Source organism: Myripristis murdjan, chromosome 2 (assembly GCF_902150065.1).
Source record: "Myripristis murdjan chromosome 2, fMyrMur1.1, whole genome shotgun sequence".
Taxonomy (NCBI): Eukaryota; Metazoa; Chordata; class Actinopteri; order Holocentriformes; family Holocentridae; genus Myripristis; species Myripristis murdjan.
The window spans coordinates 7,291,185-7,314,043 of NC_043981.1; positions in this window are offsets into that span (position 1 = coordinate 7,291,185).

The following is a 22,859-nucleotide window of genomic DNA, read 5'->3' on the forward strand; positions in this document are numbered from 1 at the left end:
AAAGACGTGTAAGTCAGATGAACCAAAGGCTCTTACTCATCCATATGTGTTTATCTGTGTCGGGCCTCTGATTGACGGCAGGCTGGTCAGTGTTTCCAGATCTCATGAGAGAAACAAGCAACCAGGTCGATGGACACAAGCCCACAAGATGCAAACAAAAAGAAAAAGAAAAAGAAAAAGAAAAAAAAAGCCCAAAACAGGAGACTTTCCACAACCACCACACTACCACAATGTGCAACAGAGAGGACAAACAAGAATCTAAATAATCCTACTTTTTTTTTTAAGTTGAACAAAATCAACTGGCCAAATTAAAACAAAGGATGAATAAATGGATGAACGAAAATGAAAGTTGAGATTTGCATATAACAAACAGGCGACGTATATATTATCAGTTAATGCAAAATGCAGGATAGGCTCCAGCCTCCCACAACACTGAATAGGAATGAAAAGGTGTGGAAAAAGGATAGACAGATACAGAGCCCATTATAGCTGTCTACCATGTGTTAAGGTCTGGTTAGGTCTACCTGAAGTCCTCAGTGTGTACATTACATTTCTTTTATGTAACCACACCCACTTAAAATAACTCCATCTGCACTACATTCAGGAAGACGATGTAAAGCGGGACCTCACCAAAGGGGATGAACAAAGTTTAGCAATAAAAGCCAGTTTTTATGACAAAACAAACAAAACAATTAATATCAAAACAATAAAACCACACAGTTGGTGACACTGGCTCTTAAGTCTTTGTAGGCCTAATCTAATTAACTGAGAAAGTTTAATCTTCACAGGTGATAAATTCCCAAATTTCACACTGTCATGAACTGCGTGCACTTGACTTCACACATGCAGATAATAAGCAGATGTAGGCCAATTAATGAGACACTGAGATCTCAGTGAAAAGAGGAGCTACAAAATGAGCTCAAGTGGCAGCAAACAAAGAAAAGTGGCAAACAATACAAAAAAAAAAAAAAAAAAAGATTGACGCCCAACATTCTCCCTGCGTCTTTTTGTCCAAAAACCATGCAAGACCATGTATGGTGAAAAACATCTAAAAAGAAAAAAAGGAATTTAATTTCAAAAGCAAACCAAAACCAGACAGCAAGGGCAGCGATAGGGTCTCTCTGCAGTCACTGCTGCATCAACATGCACTCTCCCACACACTCAGGTCTACCTCCAACAGCTGAAAGCCACCCCCAAGATCTAAGATTGTAACTGCCCACACATCAAACCGACACTCATCCAGGAGGATGAGTAGCATCTTCAACGTCCTCCTACCTGGAAAAGACAAAATCAGGGACCAGCTTTATGAATTCAGCTCTGTACTGGCGATAAGAGCAACTGAGTGAAACCAGTCACAGGCATGCTACTCCTGCTTCACCTCTCAAATGTTCAAAATGGTCACCATGGGAATAAGAGAAATACATAATAATAAAATCTCACTGTGTATCCTTTCTTTCTTACATGTACCCACATTTTGTGATGATAACATGAAGGAATTCTCTCCTATCTCCCACTACCCTGTAGGGAATTCAGATGGTCGTAACTCCTACCTGTGCTGCAGACATTTATGTGCTATCCTATTAAACAAGGCCAGGGGCCAGGGAGGCAGCTGGCAAGGGAACCTGGTAGGGGTCCTGGGAGATATGCCAGCCATGTACTGGTCTGCTTAGGGCATCATTAACCCAGTCTGGGTGGAGGAGCAAGAAGAGGTGGAAGGAGAGTGAGTGGAGCAAGAGGATGAAAAGGATGGAGGATGAAGGATGATGTGTTTGGGATGAGCATAGCTGTGACTCCTCACAAAAAAAAAAAAAAAACAAGAGGGAGGGAATAAAAAAAAGTGAAAAGAGAAAGCTTGTGTTGCGGATGGGGCCAGAGCCAAATGATGTGGCTGGTGCTGAGGCTGAGCAGCCCAAGCGTGGCGATATCACTGGAGAATGTGGGTCGAAAGGGCTTTATTTTTTATGTTTCCGGCCAGAAAAAAAGGGTCGCGACCCATGTCAAGCACCACGCAAGGAACAACTGCATGTGCGTGATAAACATTTTTGCAGCTTTGTTCTTTTCAGACGCCAATCAACATACAAAGCACACGGACGTCAAACACATTCACACACACACACACGCGCACACACACACACACACACAAATGCTCTCTCCTCCCTGGTCCAGCAGTGTTTTCTCAGCGGAGAGCAGAGGAAACAGCATGATCTAAATAGCTCATTAACTTTTGATGACTGGGTCCTTTGGCTGTAGATCTTGAAAGCGAATGGGAGCCAGACTCCTTATGGCTATTGATTCAGCAACAACCCCCCCTCAACCGACCCACCCTCACCCCCCCCTTCACGTCCCGAGGAGGACTGCTGCACGGGACTCCAAATTATTCATGCCAAGATCCATGCATTTGTTAACGACTGATTGGGACAGTGTGTCTTTTGGTCTGTTTTAAAAGCACAACGCACAAGTGCTACGTTTGCACCATAACATCAGTACAGCTACATTCAAAGTGAAATGCCACATAAAAAGTGCAACGGATACACAAATTATCATGATTAGTGGTCATAGCAGCACTAGTTGTGTTAGTTTTATTCACATTATTGGTGTTTGTATTTCTTTCAGTGTCATTCTTTCATCACCTCATTCATATTAATACCTTAATGGGCCATCTGACTTTTGGCAATTCTGGATTAGGGCCTTTAGTCCTAAACAGGCTTGCAGCAGCTAATGCGCCAACAGAAATCCCCACTAGGAGCGACGTGGACAATAAGTCCACTGTTGAGGTTATTTGCATGGGGGACGTTAATGCCTTTGTGGGGATACAAAACGGAAGTGGTGTATGTAAATTTGGATTAAGGGGATAAGGCCCCTGTCAGCTTCAATACATATGGCTGCCATTGTGTGTGCGAATCTGTTTATGTGCGTGCCCGTGTGTGTGGGTGTGTCTTCATGTAAATGTGTGTGAATGTGCACGGCTGCGTATGGGAGTGTGTGTGTGAGCATGAGTGTGTCAGCCGGTGGCTCTCAGCTGAAGAAATGCATATAAATGAACATTTACCTGCAACCACCACTTAAATTATAGCATGTACTTAAGCGAGCTTGTAGCTGTGCTCCTTTGCATGGGGGACTTTTAAGTGTGTGTTTGTGCACGTGTGTGCGCTTCATGCACATATGTCTACCGGCCTGAGGGAAAGGCCAATCAGCACTTTGAAATCTCACCTTGAGCCGCTTGATGACTGTGGGCCGACAGGCTTCGTGTCCGAGGCTGATAGTGCCGCTCTATGACTCAACCTATATCTGCGTTATGTTTCCAGCATCACGTTCCGCGCGGTGCCAGGGGAGAAAGACTGGGAACCAAGGAAGGCGCTGATAAGGCATGGAGCTAGTCGTGTAGAGGGTCAGTGCGGCGGAGAGATAGTGCAGCTACATGGCAAGAGGAAGCCAAGCGTGACCACTTTCTCACTCTTTCACTCATCCGTCTTTCCTTCCGTCTCTTCACCCCTCCGGCCATCCTCAATATGGTCTGGTTATCTCACGCAGCACTGACGGCTGCCATGTGTCTGCTGTGTGTCTCTCTGTGTGTTTATCTCTGTGTCTGCTTGCATTCATGCTCATATTTGCACATGTATCCATGCACGTTCAGGCCTAACATTTTGTCATCCACGTGTTCAATTCCCCAAATCTGAGCCACTATTGAGGTCTGCGGCGCACACAGCCATCTTTTCAGCATGAACAAAAAGTAATGATGAGACGAGGTAAAGCCTCTGCATCGATTTTACACCCACTCCTTGGCTGTGCCTGTCCTTGAATATAAATGACGGTGTTTCAGCCCACTCCTTTCTGTGAGGCTTCGAAAATTCTTTATGGCTATCATGGTGAGGATCTCCCTCATTTTCTAAGCTTACCCAAACCTACTCCCCTCATATCCCCCTAACAACCCAGGGATAGACCTCGACATCTGCCTCATCACTGAAACTCATTTTGACGCCCAAGAGGGAGGCAAACTAAGAGAGAATTTGATCTCCGTGAGTCTCTGGGAGCGAGTTCTCTAATCTTTCCCCGCCCGATCCAGCGGGGCAGGGACACTCGCTGTACAACTCACTCATCTCCAGTGGCGGCTTTGATTCTCTCGCTCCTCTCTGCTGATTTCGCATAATCACACGGTAATGAGGTTGGCTGCGGTGCGCTAGCGTGGCCCCGGTGCAAGGCTAGCTAGCACTCACATGCTAAGGGGAGTGCAGGGAGTGGAGGACTGAGCCGAGAGCGGGGTGGAGGTGGAAGAGGAGCTGGAGGGGTGGAACAGATGAGGGGATGGAGGGGAAAAGGTCTGAGGCCCCCTACCTCACCAGCACATTTGTTAGAAATGCAATTACATAGGCGCACAGAAGCATACCCGGCCCCACAATGATTTCTCCATTCTCCAGCCGGTGGAGCGGCTAATTTCCTTAGCAGCTAAGTACTTATAGATTGCTCTGTAACAGAAGCTCGCAACGATGGAGCGGTGCCCGGCGGACGAGGGCACTGCATCGCATGATTGTTTCTGCTTCATATCTGCCATATAGCTTGTTCTCATACAGGGACTACATTACCTTATAACACGCTCAGTGCCGACGTATTATGGCTGAGCTCTGATTCCTAAAGAACAGACATTTATGGTGTTTTCTTTGCTGCCTGAACTGAGATAAATCGCAGAACACGTGCCTTTTTGCATAGATAAAAGGAGAAAAGTACAATACAAAAAGTCTGTTTTTTTTTTTTTAAGTTTCTCTGCAACTTGGATGAGAGATTCCCACGTTTCCAATGCAGTTTCACTTGCTGCTTTTGAATGGAACTTTGGAACAAGTATAAATATGTTTAAACAAGGCAAAATAAAGCAGATCAGCCCACTAGAATAAAAAAAAAAAATACACTTGATGTAAGAAAATTGTTGGCATAAGTTTAGATAGATAGATAGATAGATAGATAGATAGATAGATAGATAGATAGATAGATAGCTACTTTATTGATCCCATTGGGAAATTCTCACAGCTCACGGCCATAGATACATTCACACATTAATAAATACATACGCAACAAATTTAGTTTATTAGTGTTGGTAGATTTTAACACTGAATGAAACTCTGACTTGTTTAAATGGAGAGTTTTTGCAGTTGTATCATTTTGCAGAGAAACTTGGTCATGTTAGTTTGATAGATTCAAAACAGTAGGATGGTGGTGTATCAGTCTGTGCAGTCTGCCTTGTGGGCTTTGTGTGTGTATCCCATAACATCAGGAGTGCCAAGCGCCACACTGACAGAGGTGACGGACCGCTGCGAGCGACTGTCAGGCTACACAGGGGGTGTCGTTTACCCATCATGCAATGTTGTGCAAAGTGAAGCACCAGCAGCCATGTCATTAACCCTTTGTCTCACTCATGCTCTGCTGGGGTCTCAACAGGGTCTGGCCGCGTGTGATTCTGGACTTGATGAACACTGGTGCAAGCTGCACACTAAGTCATCTCGTCTCATATTCAGTGTTAAAATCTTATATTTCTTAAAACAAGTGAAAAAATCTGACCGTGGGATGAGATAATCTCACTTGTTTCACTAGGATCAAGAAAGTGACACTTGATTCAAGAAAATTCTGGAAACAAGTTGATTTGCACTGGAAGCAAGATTCCAGATTTTACTGCTTAAAATTTATGCAATACTATGTTTGAATTTTGTTTTGTGAGCATAAAGAATAATCTGGCAACCATCTGATTTATTTAAAGGAACAGAATAGAAAATATATTTCATTATTAACTGATTTAGTTCAAATGAAATGAACTTGTTTTAATCACGGACTGCCTCAGCCATAATCAGCCCTGAGCACAATGGCCTTTTCACCAATACTCGCTGATTTCAAGGGTTTCATTTGCTACTGTGTGAACAGTTAATTTGCAAAAACAGGCAAGTGTCATTTCTGAAAAACAAAATGAACCGACTGTTGTGTGTAATGCTTCACATAACACTTCCTGAATCCAAACTTTTGTCACAAAAAAGCCAGTATCACCTTTGCAATAGAGTGATCTTTTAAAACTGATTTTTAAAAAAACATGGTTTATAGAAATGAATACAATTGCAGATATGTGATTTTGCAAACAAAATCCTCCTGTCGCATCCTAAGTATCCTCCTGTCACAATATTTCCAAAACAGATGAACAGGTGCACATCACCTGCACTGATTTCTTTTTTTGAAAGGCAGATTCTCTTCTGGAAAAATAAACTCTTTTTGGAGAACCTGATACATTTGGGGTGACTCAAGGATTGTTTCTTCATTACAGTTTTGTAGTTTGTGTTACTTTCACAAAAGCACGTTCACATGTTCACATGCCCCTCGAACGACACACACTCTCACACATAGTCACACACACACACACACACAATCAGTCCACCCACTGACCTGCTTTCTCGAAGCATAGCAGATTGCGCCTCTCTCTCCCCCTCGATCACTCACCCTCCCCGTGTGCCGCCCTCTCCGACTCCTCTTTCCTTCCCTAGAAACACACACACACACACACACACATGCGAATGAGGGGGTGAAGAGCGGCGCGGTCTTGTGGGTGCTCATCACACACACTTGACAGAAGCAGTGCTCTCGGCGAGGAGGAGCTACATGATATATGAAGATGGCCACTTTGAGCCTGCCATCGTGCACACACACACACACACACAAACACCAACACGTGTAGACACACACACACTACACATCAGCCTCCTGCCCTCCAACCAGCTCTTGAGACGCTGATGGTGACATATATGGAACACACGCAGACTGAAGCCTCTTAAATATTCATGGCTTGTCTGTGTGGCTGTACATTGTCATGTGTACCGCAGACGGGTTAGTGCATGTGCATGTGTGTGTGCTGTGAGTGTGTGTGCATTCGTACATTTGCAGACAGATGCCCACATGTCAGTTTGCACTTGTGGGTCTACAAGTATTGGCTGCACTATGGTACATCATTGTATACTTACTGTACAGCTGTGAATATCTGCTGTCCTACATTTAACTGTCAGCTGTAAGACCACAGTCGATTTCCAAGATCTTAACGCTATAGCTCAACATTCAAAAGCAGTTCATGTTTTTCTTCTGTGATTGTGACACAAACCAATTTGGCAGATTATGGACCTTATTCCCGCAGCGGTCATTTTGAACATGCATCACACTCCGGGGTGGGAGTCTCTACATGGAAGAGCAAACGCGGCCCAGCAACGTCCCGCTGTGAAATGCACATTTATTTATTATTTCACAGATTCCCCACTGAAAAAAAAGGAAGAAAAATACGTTATGAACAAATGGATCTCAAGAATCCAGAGGGCTAGTCATGCAGTTGTTGCATTCTGCCTGTTTCAGCAGCTCTCAGACTGAAACGCACAATGAAAAATCACAATGTACTAAAAAAAAATACACTGTTAGAAAAAAACATCATTAGCACAAGTGACTATAGAAGAAACAGTCTTTTTACCAAGCCATTTAGTGTCAAATCTGCCAGTGGGATGAGATAATCCCACTTGTTTTCACTGCTAATCAACTTGCTCCTGAATTTTCTCAAATCAAGTGTCATCTTCTTGATCCTAATGGTTTGATCTGCCTTATTCTGCCTTGTTTCAACATGTTTATACTTGTGCCCAGAATAATTCATGAAACAAGTGGAACTTCACCAGAAGCAAGTGGGATTATCTCATCCCACTGGCAGATTTTTTCACTTGTTTTAAGAAAAAACATAGATGTTAACATTTGCACCGCTCCTACAGAGATATCTCCCTGACTTGCCTCTCACCTCCCCCTAATTCCTGCAACCTTTATCAGCTCCCCACAGGTGCAGCCTATTGTCCTGACGAGAGGGTGGAACGCATGCAGCAAGTGACGAACCACAACACCACAGCATAGCAACTCATTTAACTCCACTGATCACAATTAACTGGCAAATTAACATTAGAGGAATATATCTAAACTGTATTGGCCAGTGTAAATGTTAAATGTTACACTGGCACATCCATACCACCAACCACATCCTTAAAAACATTACAGACTTTACAAAATAATATCCAATCATTCAAAATCTTCCTCATTTTGACTACAATAGTTGAGAGGAATATCAGGCCGACTTTACATCCTCATGTGGGTTTAATATAGTGCAGGTGAGTCTTTGTATAAGTGAGTGTGTAATGTGTGTGTCCCACCCATTCTCTAGGTCTGGTGCCATGGTCAACAAGTGACGTCCTCCTTGTAGACTTCCAATTCAACTCCATTCTGTTGTTAATTACAGTCTGTATCAAGTCGGTTTATTATCTCCTACAGGATGAAGCAAGGCTCTATAATGTGACTGCCATCATCAGTGATGGTGAATCCCCTGTATGTGCTACAATGCTGAGAGTCCCTCTGTCTTAAAAAAATAAGCCTCCTCACGGTCAAGCACATTCTGTAACACCTACTACAAAACCCATAAGCCTCACTAACCCACAGTACGCTCCTCAGTACTGAATCATGACAGTGACTGGCAAATATGTTTTACCTGGGTTTGAGCTCCATACTAGTACACACATGAACACATGAACACACTCAATGTTCAATGTCTGACAAACCTACACATATAGATGTACTTTCAAAATGGCCACTGTGGGAAGAAATTCAATACAAAGAATAAATAAGCATAATTTGATCCCCTAATGGGAACAGGGCTTTATTTACCCTCCAGCGCCACACTTCCAGCGTGATAATAAAAAAACAAATTTACACCTAATATTTTTTTCATTCATGCATTCATTTACAATCACCGAGCTTGCAATGGCAAGGAGGTCAATTCAAAACTTTGAATAGATCTTTGCTTGTCGTGTGTAAAAATCTCTTATGTACATGGCTTTGGATAAAAACATCTGCCAAATGTGAATTGTAACTGTAATTGAAAAATTAAATTAAAATGTAGAAAGGTAAGAAAAATAATAAATATAAGGTAAGGTAAGTAAAACAAGTAAAACATATATATTTAATCTAACAAGTTATTAGCTATTATTGTATTCAGTACTAGCTTATGATTTGTTTAAAAAAAATGGGTGTTTGAGATGTGAATGGTCTCCATACACTCACACACTTTCTAGACCTTCAGTGCAATGTTTTGGCCCATATTACTATCAGAGTTATACTAAGAAAATCATACAAGCCTACAGAAAATGACTACATTGCTGAGAGTTGAGAAGCTAAGGCAAAATAGCCAGCAGCTTTGGATATGAATGACTCCAAAAAAAACCCAAAAAACTTGTGGAGCGGCTGAATCTTCTCATATCGACCTTTGGGTCCGACCGAATCTTTGAGAGACATCGTTTTAATGAAAGCTCTAGCCTCAAGGTCTATCTCAATGTTGTAATGTATGGTCGAGTGTCTGGGCCTATTTGCCGTTATAACACTTGAATCTAATCAGAGGATAGGCCGCTTTTAGAGTGTTTGCAGAAACCACTTGTGCCCACAGGCAATCAACACCTCATCAGAGAGCCCCCTCTCATGTGGAGAGAAGGGGGCACAAGGCCCAGCAGTGAAGAGCACAATTTGCCTCCTTGTCTTTCTTCCCCCTTTCTTCCTCTCAGTATCTTTTGCTGTGTTTCTCATTTTTCATCCTGGTCTCGCTTTCGAGGTTTCTAACACGTTTTGTCGCCATGCAAGCAAACAAAGCTATCTCTTTATGGTCTAAAAAGCATGAAGTGTGCATGTTAGCAAAAGCACATGTTGACTATGCATTCACCTCACAGGCGATGCACTGCAAAAATCTCCATCTTAACAAGACATTTCATCTCATATCCAGTGTTAAAATAATGTTTTATTCAGACAAGCATCAACTTCCAGCATTTTCTTGAATCAAGTGTCAGTTTCTTGATCCTAGTGGGTTGATCTTCCTTATTCTGCCTTGTTTTAACATATTTATATTTGTTCCCAGACAAATGCCTGAAAAAAGTGAAACAAGTGGATTATTTCACCCCACTGGCAGATTTTTTCACTTGTTTGATGAAAAGCAAGATTTTTGAAGCACTGAATGTGAGACTAAATGACTTGTTAAGAAGGAGAATCTTTGCACTGCAGGCAACCTGTCAGTTTCACTTTTATGACTTAAAACAGGGTTTCCCCTGAGTAGATGCACAATAGACTGTGGATCACCATTTGAGAAGAACCCTAACCCTAAGATCACTGTAAATTGAGAGTCATCCTATACATTTTTTTTCTTTTCCCTCACACATCTAAGGAATGTTATGAAAGTTAAATTAACATATTCTCCATGTTTCTGGGGACCTCTGAAACCTACTTACAGGACCCCTGGTGGCCCCAAACCCTTGTTTGGAAACCACTGATTGAAAACAAGGTAGTTGATCTTGACTATGGGCACAGTTAATTCCTCATTCGGTTTGTCAGAAGGCCAAGAAAAGTTAGCAGCAGCTAATCAAATGCTAGCACTACCCATCTCTTATTGAAAAAATGATGATTTCATGGAATTACAGTAGGATCAAAAGTCACAAAATTATGTTTTCTTTTGTTTCTGCATTTCACAAGCTAGCAAACGAGTTACAGCTGATTTAAAAAACAAATGGTACTACAAGTGTAAAAGAATATAACACGTCTCTTCTGATGACAGGCGAGTCCAAAACGTGTTGGACAACATATTTTTGACGTGGAATTTTGTTCTGTATGCAGCCAGCAATTGGTGAGCATCAAATGGCCACACAGTAGCATGGCAATGTGGCTGTGAAGCTGTTTGAATGCATAAAAAGGCACAGGCTGCCTGCCGATGATGCCGTGCAGTTCTGGGATGAGCACTTAGGCATGAGCTCTACTGGGAAAAATACAACTTGGACCCAAACAGACTGAGATTCACTTCAATGCTGCAGAGGGACTTGTCTATGCATTCCCTATTGTCACCCAGTAGCAGTGCATATCTCCATTCCAGCACCATGCATTGATCTGCTTCTGAGACATAACAGAGAGAATGTATGATGTCTGTTCTCTGTGAATACTCTTCCACCTGTTTCTCTACTATTCCCATCAAGAGAGACAGACAGAGAGAGTGGGAGAGGGGGTGAAAGAGGAATGGAGGTAAGAGAGAGAGGGGGATAGAAGAAAAGAGACATCACACACATACACACTCATACTGTACGCACACACTAATGATGTTGTCAGACAGCCTGCTACTGTTTGAAGACACTCCCAGTTGTGTTTGTGTGCATGCTTGCTCACGCGCACATGGACTAACACATTATTGTATTAGACAGGCACTCAATCACTGTCAAGTAGCAAATTTGGAGGGAGAGGCAGCTTCCTGCAGTTGAAACAAATCTCAAAAAGCCCTTTTGTGTCTGTCAGTCTAGGAGTCTTTCATTTTGATGGTGGAGAGAACCAACAACATCAGACCTAACAGCGTTCTTTTCATCTTGCTGGGGGTAAAGGAAGACAAACACACCAGCTGTGTTCTCCTCTGTCTCTTTGTCACACAGTCTAAGGGGTATATCTCTTATAGAAGCCAGGTAAAGATGCACTGGTACAATGGGGATAGGCTATCTGCTGTTGTCAGACAACATTATCTGTCTGGTTTCAGAATCTAAAGCGGCCTTTGTCATCATACATGCAATAATATTACCAATAAAGACGGCATGGTTGTCAAACAAAATGTATTATTATGCAGACTACACCTTAGACATTTAGTGAAGTCTCATATCGTACAGCCTTGCTGCTGCACAGGTAATAGTATTTGACACCGTGAATACTCTAATCTGATTGGCTGGAGGATTAAGACTAAAACATAGTCCCTATCAAACAATTTCATATTGTCCTATTCATATTGTTCTCACTCATACATCCAACACATAAAACCTATAGCTAACCCTAACAACAATAAATGAATGGCTGCATCATCTAGTTGTGTTATGTTAAGCAAACTGCATTAGAGGTAAACCACCACACACTGTAAAATCCTTATTGCTTCAAAAATATTGTGATTATTTTCCAGCAATAGATCTTCTTCATAAAAGCCTTTTTTGCATGAATTTTATGTAAAAATGGCTGCTGTGAAAAATGTTTATGGTTAGGGTTAGGGTTTGCACCAACGCTGAGCTAGCCATTTTCAAGAAAATATGTAGGATATTTAATCCATTTTGGCAAATGCATAATGTCTATAACACCTTTTTTTTTTTTTTTAATGTTTGGTAAGTAAGGGCGGCACGGTGGTGCAGTGGTTAGCACTGTCGCCTCACAATAAGAAGGTCCTGGGTTCGATTCCCACCCAAGGTCCTTTCTGTGTGGAGTTTGCATGTTCTCCCCGTGTCTGCGTGGGTTTCCTCCGGGCACTCCGGTTTCCTCCCACCGTCCAAAGACATGCAGGTCAGGTGAATTGGAGAAGCTAAATTGCCCCTAGGTGTGACTGTGTGTGTGAATGTCAGTGTTTGTTTGTCTGCCCTGTGATGGACTGGCGACCTGTCCAGGGTGTTTCACTGCCTTCGCCCTATGTGCGCTGGGATAGGCTCCAGCAACCCCCCGTGACCCTAGTGAGGATAAGCGGTTTAGAAGATGAATGAATGAATGAATGAATGAATGTTTGGTAAGTATGATATAAGCACATTCCACAATACCCTGGTATGGGAAATTAATGGACTTGGTGGAGGCAAATGCACAATGGGACACTCTGCTATGCATTATTGCTTATGTGTGGAAGGTTAGGATTTTGACAATTGGCACTGTATAGCTGTATAGACTGTATTTTAGCTGCTAAACCTGCTTCTACTTCCTCCCTAGTGAGGACAACTTTGCACCTGCTTGGTCTGAATAATGTTATTCATGGCCTAACAGAGTTACATGCCTGACCGACACATTCATCATCACCAACACTCTGCTGTTTTCTGACATGATCAAGTGTGTGGTTCTACATGTCAAATGCACCGACTGATTGATGTCTATTTTGCAGTTTGGTGGCTGCACTGAGGATAGCGGCATTTACAAGTGCAAGCAATATTAATTATGATGATTCAACTGCTGCTGCAACAACTTAAAACTCTGACAATCACAACTGCAGGGCTATAAAAGAATACCAGAGGCAGGGGAGAGCACATTATGGGAAACATGTCTGCAAAAATGTGTTTTAACGAGTGATTCAGGAGACAACCCCACACTGTTAAATTACAGCTTTCAATGGCGTGCGCCTCAGCAAAGCCGTTAGCTAACCTGGTGTGTTTAAGACATGTTAGCACAACAAAGCAAAGACAACAAAATGGCAGATTGCGATACAAATCTGTCTTGTTGTGTAGCGCAGATGAATTGTTTGTTCTCGCCCCTCCGCTACCATCCCCTCATCCTCATCCAACTTGAGAGAGACAATTCCTCTGTTCGTTAATGATGTCTGTGTGGGAGGGGCGCTTTTTTTTTTTTTTTTTTTTTTTACAGCATCAGAGACAAGGCACTCAAAGGAGAGTAAAAGAAATGACTTAATCATTGCACCAGCAGACACTCTCTCTGTCTCTCTCCCTTTCTCCCTCTGTCTCTCTTTTACTGACACGCATATATGTGCACACATTCACACGCACGCACACACACACACACACACACACACACATGCGCACACACACACACTTCTTTCCCTGTCTCCTTATGTGTAACTTTGCTAGAGGCGGCGGCTTGGCACCTACTCTCTTTCTTTAGAACATTCTAGCACTAATCAGTGGAACCCTGTCCTCGCCCAGCACACAAGGGGGGTTTGTGGGGCATGAATAAGGCACCAGGCTCACAGCTATGTCAGCCATGTTCACTTTTTCTCCCTCTGTCACCCACCCCCAACACCCCCACCACCCCAAACCCAGCCCCTCCTCTCTGCACCGAGCCCTGGGTGAGCTTTTCTGGAGACAGCACCCTTCTTTTTGATGTTTGACAACCGAGAGAGAGGAGAGAGTTGAAGAGGAGGTGGGGGTGGGGAGGTGGGGAGGAAGGGACGAGGGGTTGGGGGGGGGGACTGCACCTTTCATCCAGCGGATCCTATCCTAAAGGGAAAGAGGGGAAGTGTGTGTGTGTGCATGTGAGTGTGTGCATATTTAGTGCTCGCATGTGTGCATCTGTGGCATGTGCAGTATGTGCCAGTGCAGGCTCCCCAATTTTTGTGGAGCGAGCACGGACTCTGAAATGCAGATTGCATGCACAAGCGATGTAATTACATTCCTTGATTATGATTTTCTGGCACAGCCATACTCTGATTTCGTTTAGAATCTGGTCTGTTGGGTTCAAACTGTTTGGAAAAAATACATAGCAGGTGATTGGATCAACAGCCAACTCGGTCATGCGGTCATGAAATTGCAGCCCCCAGTCCTCCAGAAACATGCTACTCAGCTGGTTTTGCAAGTCATTAAAATGAACTTGTACGATCACCTGGCTGTGCTATGTTATGAATATGTGAAAGTGGCATAAATTGTCAAGGCCATCTCATGTTTGTCAAGTAAAAAGGGTAGTTAACAGTAAAATTTAAAGTTGTGTTAAGAGTTCATTTTCCATGTAAGAATATTTATCTATTTAACAACTTATTTACAAAATGTATCAAATTAAGGAAGCAAGAGGCTCTAGAAATGTTGTTTCATAGTGACTTCAAATGAAGGGGAAGATTTTGGTCCTGGCTGTTGCTGGAAAAAAAATCTCAGTGATAGAATAAAAATACTTCGCATGAGCTGGGAATGAAACCCTGGTCGCCAGAGTTGAAGGTTAATGCATTTGCACATCAACAGAGTCTGACTTCCACACGGTGACTTTCCAATGCACTATTTCAATGTCAATTCACTTCCTGTTTCTATTTGTGTGCTCTCCCTCGTAATGATTTTGGGGTGGGGAAGCACACAAAAGTCTCCATCTTAACAAGCTATTTAGCCTCATATTTGGTTCTAAAATCTTGTTTTTCGTCAAAGAAGTGAAAAAATCTGCCAGTGCGATGAGATAATCCCACTTGCTTCCAATGCAGTCTCCATTGTTTCAGGAATTTCTCTGGGAACACGTATGAATATGTTGAAACAAAGCAGAATAAGGCAGATTAGCCCACTAGTATCACGAAAATGACATTTGATTATTATTATTATTTTTTTTTTTTTTTTAATCTGGAAACAAGTTCATTATCATTATGATGATGATGTGGGATTGTCTCATCCTACTGTCAGATTTTTTTTCCCTTGTTTGAAAAGAAACAAGATTTTAACACTGACTATGAGGCCAAAGGGCTTGAGATGGAATTTATTTATTTATTTATTTATTTTTGCAGTGCAGTTCTCTCACTTTTGTACACTCTGCTATTTGCATTTTAAGACATCTTGCTCATTTAAAAAAAAAAAAAAAATCATCACACCAGGCTGGTACGGGAGCATAACATTGTTAGTGTCTATGTGTGTGCCCATGTGCCACATTTTTGGCTGATGTGCGGTAATGAACCTCCGACCCGTGTTCCACTATGTCACACAGTAGGGGGGGAGCCAAACGGGCCGTGTCCCATCACCGGCCCTGTCCACTAACACACAGCAGAGGGGAACTGAAGGGATGTCTGCCCTTGTCCCTGCATGCAGGCTCTTGTCATTGCACGGCGATGGGCCTATGATCTCCCTCCCTCCCCTCGCTCACTCACATAAAGCCCCCTCAGGCTCCTCTCTCGCCCACCTATGGTTTCAAGGTTGCCGTGACTATTCGTTTTTTTTCTCATTCTTCTTCTTCTTTTCGCTCTGCTGTGAATAGTGCTCACCTCCCCCTCGTCTTTACTGTGTGCTTGTCATTATGCCCAGATCATGGTTCAGTAATGGCTAGATGGATGAGTCTTCAAGTCACTGCTGTGATGTACAGTGAAATTATTTGCTTTCATTCAGTAGTGAGGTGAATATTTCTCTCTGTTTCTATACACGGTATCCTAAATACTCCTGTTCACGAAATTTATTGCTTGATTTGTTTTACAGTTTTGGTATAAATAACTTGTGGATTGCCTTAAACATCACCGATTCAAAATATATTACATCGTAAGAGTATTCAAGGGTGTATTTTTTTCGTTTGAAAACCTCTTTGAATTCCAAAGTTTCTTCTTGATGTGATTCAGTCGATTGAGCCAGCCGACATCCTGCATTGTATGATCCAAACTTTAATTGCTTTGAGTATTTCTCTAATGTTCTCTCTTTCGCAAGGTCAGCGGTACAGACAGGACACTTGCAGCCTTTATACACGTGCACGCACACACAAACACACACACAGAAGCCGTACACGTATGCACACACTCATGTCCATAAATCCAAGCACGCTGGCCTTGATGCAGTAAAACCAGCAGTCGCTCTTTCTGTCTCTGTTTCATTCCTTACAGAGTTATCACATAACGCCCTCCACCCACCCTCCTTTCTTATCTCTTTTTACCCACTCCTCTTACCTTTACTTCAATCAATCCCATCCAGGCCTTGGCAAGCTAAAAAATGAATACAGTTTGAATAACCAAAAAAACACACCATTCGCACTTGAATCGTCTTTTCATGAATTGTCTTCTGTATGCTTCCATGTCTTATAAAGTGTCTTGCAAGGATAACCAAATACACTTCAACTTGCTCAAATCTTTGAACCCACTATCTGGAGTTGTGGAAAGAAAAAGAAAAAAAAAACCTTCTTTCAGCTTGACAGCCAAGCATTTTTGAAATTGCACAGTGGGTTCTTAAAGAGTTTCATAAGTCCAGGGGTCATAAAATGTCCTCAACCCTTAAAGGATATAATTCATCAATTCTAGAGGAAAAAAAAAAAAACACCAAAATGAGAGTTACGGCAATATTTCTGTCTTACTCCCTTCACCCCTTCCCTCCTCCTTTCCCCTCGTCATCATATATCTTATCCACCTCATCCCTGTTGTCCACACTTGTATGTATATGGTTTTATTTTTACAAGGACAGATATAGTCATCATGACATACTACAAGCAATTGCCCGCTGCCTTGTATCACAGTATTTTTGCTGTTATTGGCCAAATGGGTATTGCTCCAATACGTGTCTGCAGACTTGTCTGCTGCACATAAATGTTCTGCTGCGATGGTGTTGGGAATAGAGCTTGAATTGGACCTGATTATCCGAACCAGACCACTGACCGTGGCCAAGAAAATTTTGTCTGAACTTGACCCAACCCACCAAGCAGAACATAATACTGAACCCAACCCCAACTGGAGCCCGAGAGAGGTTTTTCTGACCCAACCTGCAGCCAGAGCCACCATAAAATCCAACAGCTATATTGTAGAAATGTATTTTTTGGCAACCTTGCAAAAAAATCTCCATTTTACCAAGCCATTTAATCTCATTTTCAATCTTAAAATTCAAATGAGTGAAGAAATTTGCCAGTGGGATGAGATAATCTCATATATTTCCAATGCTAATAAACTTCTTTTCCAGAATTTTCATTCCCAGTTCCAGTGTCATTTTCTTGATCCTAGTGGGCTGAGTTGCCTTATTCTGCCTTGTTTCAACGTATTTATACAATACTTGTTCCTACATTTAAAATCTAAAAGTCAAGACTAAAAATCCAACCCTGCCTTGGCTATACTTGGAATTTATGTTCTGTCCAAACCTGCCCAACCCAACAGGGACAGTCAAGTCCCATCGGATTCAGGCCGCCTTCTCAAGCTCTATTTGAGAACTGTCAGTCCGACGTACTGAACCAGCAACCTTTAAACTAGGAGACATCCTTCCTGACTTCCTCCATTCTTCAGTGAAAGTGAGTAGGAGGTGACGCAATCGGAAACACGGTACAAAAGCGATGTAGGAAGCTTTAAGGAGGAGTCTATGTGTAGTACATGATGATATTTTCTTCACTTTAAGACTCTTGAGCTGCACTGCTGTCAACATGATGGATAATGTTTTTGGGGTAGATCTCCCGGGACTGATCTGTTGTCTGTACTATCAACTGTGGAGGACGGAGAGAGGGGGAGAGAAAGAGAGAGAAAGAGAGAGAGAAAGAGAAAGAGAGAGCGAGAGAGAGAAACTGACAGAGGGAAACAGACAGAGAGAGCACAACCAGTCCTCATTACAGCCAAATCCTGCTGGGGGTTGACCAAACTGGGGCGATTTGAAGTTTAAAGTTTAAAGAAATTCCCTTTCTCTTACTATCTCTCTGTACTTTAATAACAAGGAAGACACACACACACACACTCACACATTCACTCACACATGCACACAGTGCCCTATCTCTGGCCTATGGGAACTCATTATCTTCCCAGACGAGTGGTGCCACAAGTTGCCAGGTCGGTCCCCTGCCATTTTGTGACATCAGGTTTGAATATAGAGGTTGTAGAGGCTCTCGGATGGGAGGAAACAGAAAGACATGGCGAAAACTGGCATGGAGGGCCCAGTTTCAGCCTTGGGGGTATCACACCATGTGCCCGTGGAGCTTTGATGTTTCATTTGTATGACACTTTGGTATCTTTGGCAGAGCTCATTTTTGATGTACCACATACTTGTATCCATTTTGGGGAAAAAAACTGCTTCAAGTACTTTAAGATATAAGAGAGGAGACTCTGGATGGGTGGCAACATTTTGTTAATAATGAAATTACAGGTGTAATATTTTTTCAAACCACTTTTACACCAAGCAAACAGGCTTTACATGGGTTTTTGTTTTTACCTGTGACCATTTGCAAAACTGTTTACATCAGCAGAAGCCCTGTAGGCATATTTCACCTCCAGGTTATCTGGTCCCACAATGTTTCGACTCAACTGAATCGCGTTGTTCTCTCCACCTTGATGGTCTCTCGTTACAGTTACACTATGAATAGTCAGAGTCCAATCCAAAAGATGGTGGCTTATTGCTAATTTATCATACGACATAAATTAAAGTTACAACTGAGGTTATGATTGCCAACCAAAAATGTGGAGCATGTCCTCTTTCATTGTGGGTCATAAATTAGGAGGTGAACTGTTTACATCTCTTCCAATAGGAGCCAGTAATTACCAGGGACTGCTCAAGGGTCAAGAACACAGGATTGAGGTGCTTGGTAACTTCTTTACACCGAGCTCAAGTTCTGGACAGTAGCGGGATGTTTTTTTAGGTCAGTGTAAAAGCGGTGTCAAAAATAAGACCACATTCTCCACTGCCATTTCCTGCGATTGCTTCATTTGTTTTGAATAGCAAGAAAAAGCAAAGAGGCAGCAACGGCCCTTGAAAACAGTGAATTCACATTCCAAGGTTAAGCTGCAGTGAGGGTTTGACACGACACAGAGAAGAGCAGTGGCGCTAGAGAGAAGGCATGCATCAGCTGCAGAGTTAAAATGGCCAAAATCAAAGTTATACTCTGTAACTTTGTCCGTTCAGTTTGTTTTCCAAATTACACTAGGTCTGCCTCCTAAAAATAATGACCTGCACAATATATCTACAGTTGAATGAGAAGTTTTGGTCGAGCTCTTGTCATGTTGTCATTTTAAGACATCAGTGTGCGTTGCAAAACAATTATAGCCTATTTCTGCCACGATGCACTTTTATGATCAAAGTAACAAATGGTTGTGGATAGAGCAAGAAACAGACACACTGTCACCTGTACTATAGTCATTCAATAGTGTTGCTGCTGAAAACACACAGGCCACGCTGCTGCTACACACGCACACACACAAAAAAGCTGCCAGATGTTTTAATTTGCGTAATGGTTTAACTGTTTGGGTGCCACTGTGGCTCACCTGGTAGAGCAGGTATCATGAAAGGCTGAGTCCTTATCGCAGTGGCCCAGGTTTGATTCCAGCCTGAGCTCTTTGCTGCATGTCATTCCCTCTCTCTTCTCTGCCTTTCCTGCCTCTCTCTACTGTTGCTATCGAATAAAGCAGAAATGAAAAAATAATAATTTAACTTTTTACTTTTTTTTATCAGTTAATTATAAGTTAAGTTATATCAAAGTATCCACTTTGTATCATCTATGTTTAAATACAAGAAGCTACGGCGAGGGTTAGGATTAGATTGATGCAAAATTGAATATTAACTGTCCAAATATGGTGTTACTGAAGTGAGTTATAAGAGCTTCATTTAACCAGATTTACCTGAGTGCTGTGCCATTATTCCATCTCATTATCCTGACAAAGCATTAATTCAATTGTCTGGCAATTAAAATCTGTCTGTCTGAATGAATTTTATCAATTTAAATGCTCAGATATGTTTATATGACTGTGTTGCACTTGATCATGATTGTTTTAATTATTACTGACGCTGCCTATCGGCACTGAAGCTTGTGCCAGTGCAATATCTGATTACCACAAAGACTATGAATGAAAACATAACTACAAGAAATTAAAATATCAAGTATCTGAATCACTATTAAACAGCCAAATCTAAGGAAATTCAACTGAGGAAACTGTCAGTCAGGTACAGCCCTAAACTCTACCTTTATTGCAAAATGAGGGACTGTGACTGAATGGCCACTTCAAGCCTACATCAATTTTCCTCGAGAATCTCTAATGCAAACGACGAGTAAACCCGCTATCTCAAGTGCACCAGCAAGCGTTGATGCGGTGACCCTGGCTGGAGGTTAGCAGGTCATACACTCGCCACTTCACAGATGATCTACGCGCTGGCTCTGAGAAATAGGTCGATGGCATAAACTAAATCCAATAGGAATATTGCTTTTCATTGATTTTTTATCCACCTTGGGATAATACATGTATTTCAGGGAGATGGAAAAGGCTGGCAGGGTCTGAGTCTCTCTGTGTGTGTGTGTGTGTGTGTGTGTGTGTGTGTGCATGCATAAACACAGCAATGGGTAAATCCAGCAATGATTGGTCATTATGGCGCATGTTGACTAATGTCTTCATCATGAGTGTGAATGGAAACGTAATTCTTCTCTGGACATATAGGAGACATAATACAGTATAAGACTATAACTTAGAGGCAGGCGGTTATTATTAGTGTGCAGCGCTTCACTTGCCTCTGCAGCCGCCGCCGCCGCCGCTGCTGCTGAGAGAGACGGAAGAGAGTTATTTGTTAAATGCCACTACGACTGCACTGGGGTCCTAATTGGATTTCTTCCCTCGCCCAGAACGTCCCTACTACTCTTTATAGGAATGACCTCTGAGTCGGTCACATGTACACACACACGGACGCACACAGAAGTACGTTCAGTGCTGACGCTGACACTTGTGCGCACACTTTTTCTTATTCACACAACCCATTTTCACTGATAGATTTCCATAACAATCAAAACAAACATATTCAGATATAAACACATATATGCATAGTTGGTGCATGTACATGTTCACATATGTTCATTGATCCAACACATGAAATCTTTCTTATTTCTACATGTTCTAATACACACAAACATGAATTTTATTTCTTGTAAACACACACACACACACTAATTCAGGTGTACATACACACATATTTACATGTATTTGAATGTATTCATGTACATATGGGCAATCGTACACATGCTTGTGGTCTTTACTGCACTATCTTTGACATACAGACAGAAACACATTTTCATTCCTACTAACGCACACATTTATATTCAACCATACATATGCAGACACATTCATGTAAACATGAATGTACAGGTTGAGACAAACAGGCAACATGCAAAAAAAAAAAAAAAAACACTGCAGAAACTGATCAGCAAACAAAGCAGATCTAATCTTTTTCTGTGATGGAAAGCATACGTTCCGCTCACTTTCACTATTTATTTATGTCATTTTCCTAGATCTGTCTCATTACTGTGGAAACAAACCTGTCCGCCCATTTTCTGATCGAGCAGCTCAGAATAATCCTCCAACACACCCACACACACACACACATGCACACACACACACACACAGGGTTCATGCCTCTCTCCATGTTTGTACTCAACAACTGTCACCTTTTTCTCTTTCCTTTTATATTCCCCACTTCTACTTTTACAACTTCCCCTATATGCAGGCCTTGAAACTCCCACGCATGTATACGTGTATGGGAGTGTTTTTGCCCATGCACAGAGAGTGGAGGAGTATGCATAGACGATGCCACAGATTGACATCTTTAACTATGTTAAATCTGCGAAATGCTCAAGAAATGGAGGGAACCACAGGTGCGAAACGTTTTTTTGCGTTTCCCAGATTAAAACTAATTAATGCTAACGAGCCTATCAACAAGGAATCATGTGTCGGCAGTGTTTAATTACCGAATGAATAAACAAAGTAAGACATTAACATGGAGTCAGCATATTGTTGACTGTTCATATTTGGCCAACACAGATCCAGCAAACATGTGCTCATTTACATACATGATAAGAAAATGGCTATTAGCATGTAAATGGCTTCATTCAAAATCGCGCCTATTCAGGCTACAATCAAACCACTCAGCGGGCATGAGAAATAAACTGTTTCCATGCTATAAATACAGGTTTCAAAGGATTTAAATGCAATTTTATGGTGCAATTTTCAACTATAATTCAAGGGGGAGAAATTAAATGCTACAAAGGATGATATAATCGTGACAGGAGAAAATGGTAGTCATTTTCACCTCAAATTATTATTCCTTCTGTCTCTTTTCTTCTCTCTCTGCAAGGGGAAAAGGCAGAATGTCACATTTAATATTCACAACAAGCTTCTCGCAAATCCCCCAGAGTTCCTCTATGCCAGATGACGAGCAGGCTGTCAGGGGTCACCCGGCAACCCGGTCGCTCTCTAAACGCCCGTCGGCCCTCTGCGGAAGTGACCTAATATCTGTGCCAGGCCCCCGCCGCTGTGTCCTGCCATCTCGGGCTGCACCGGCCGCCTGGTGGCCACAGAGCGTGAACTCGCCGCCGCCACTGCCGCTGACAAGGACCAGAGCCTCCCCTCCCCTCCTAGAGGAATCCGCGCCGCTCAGATCCACTCAACAGTTTTACGACTTTTGGGT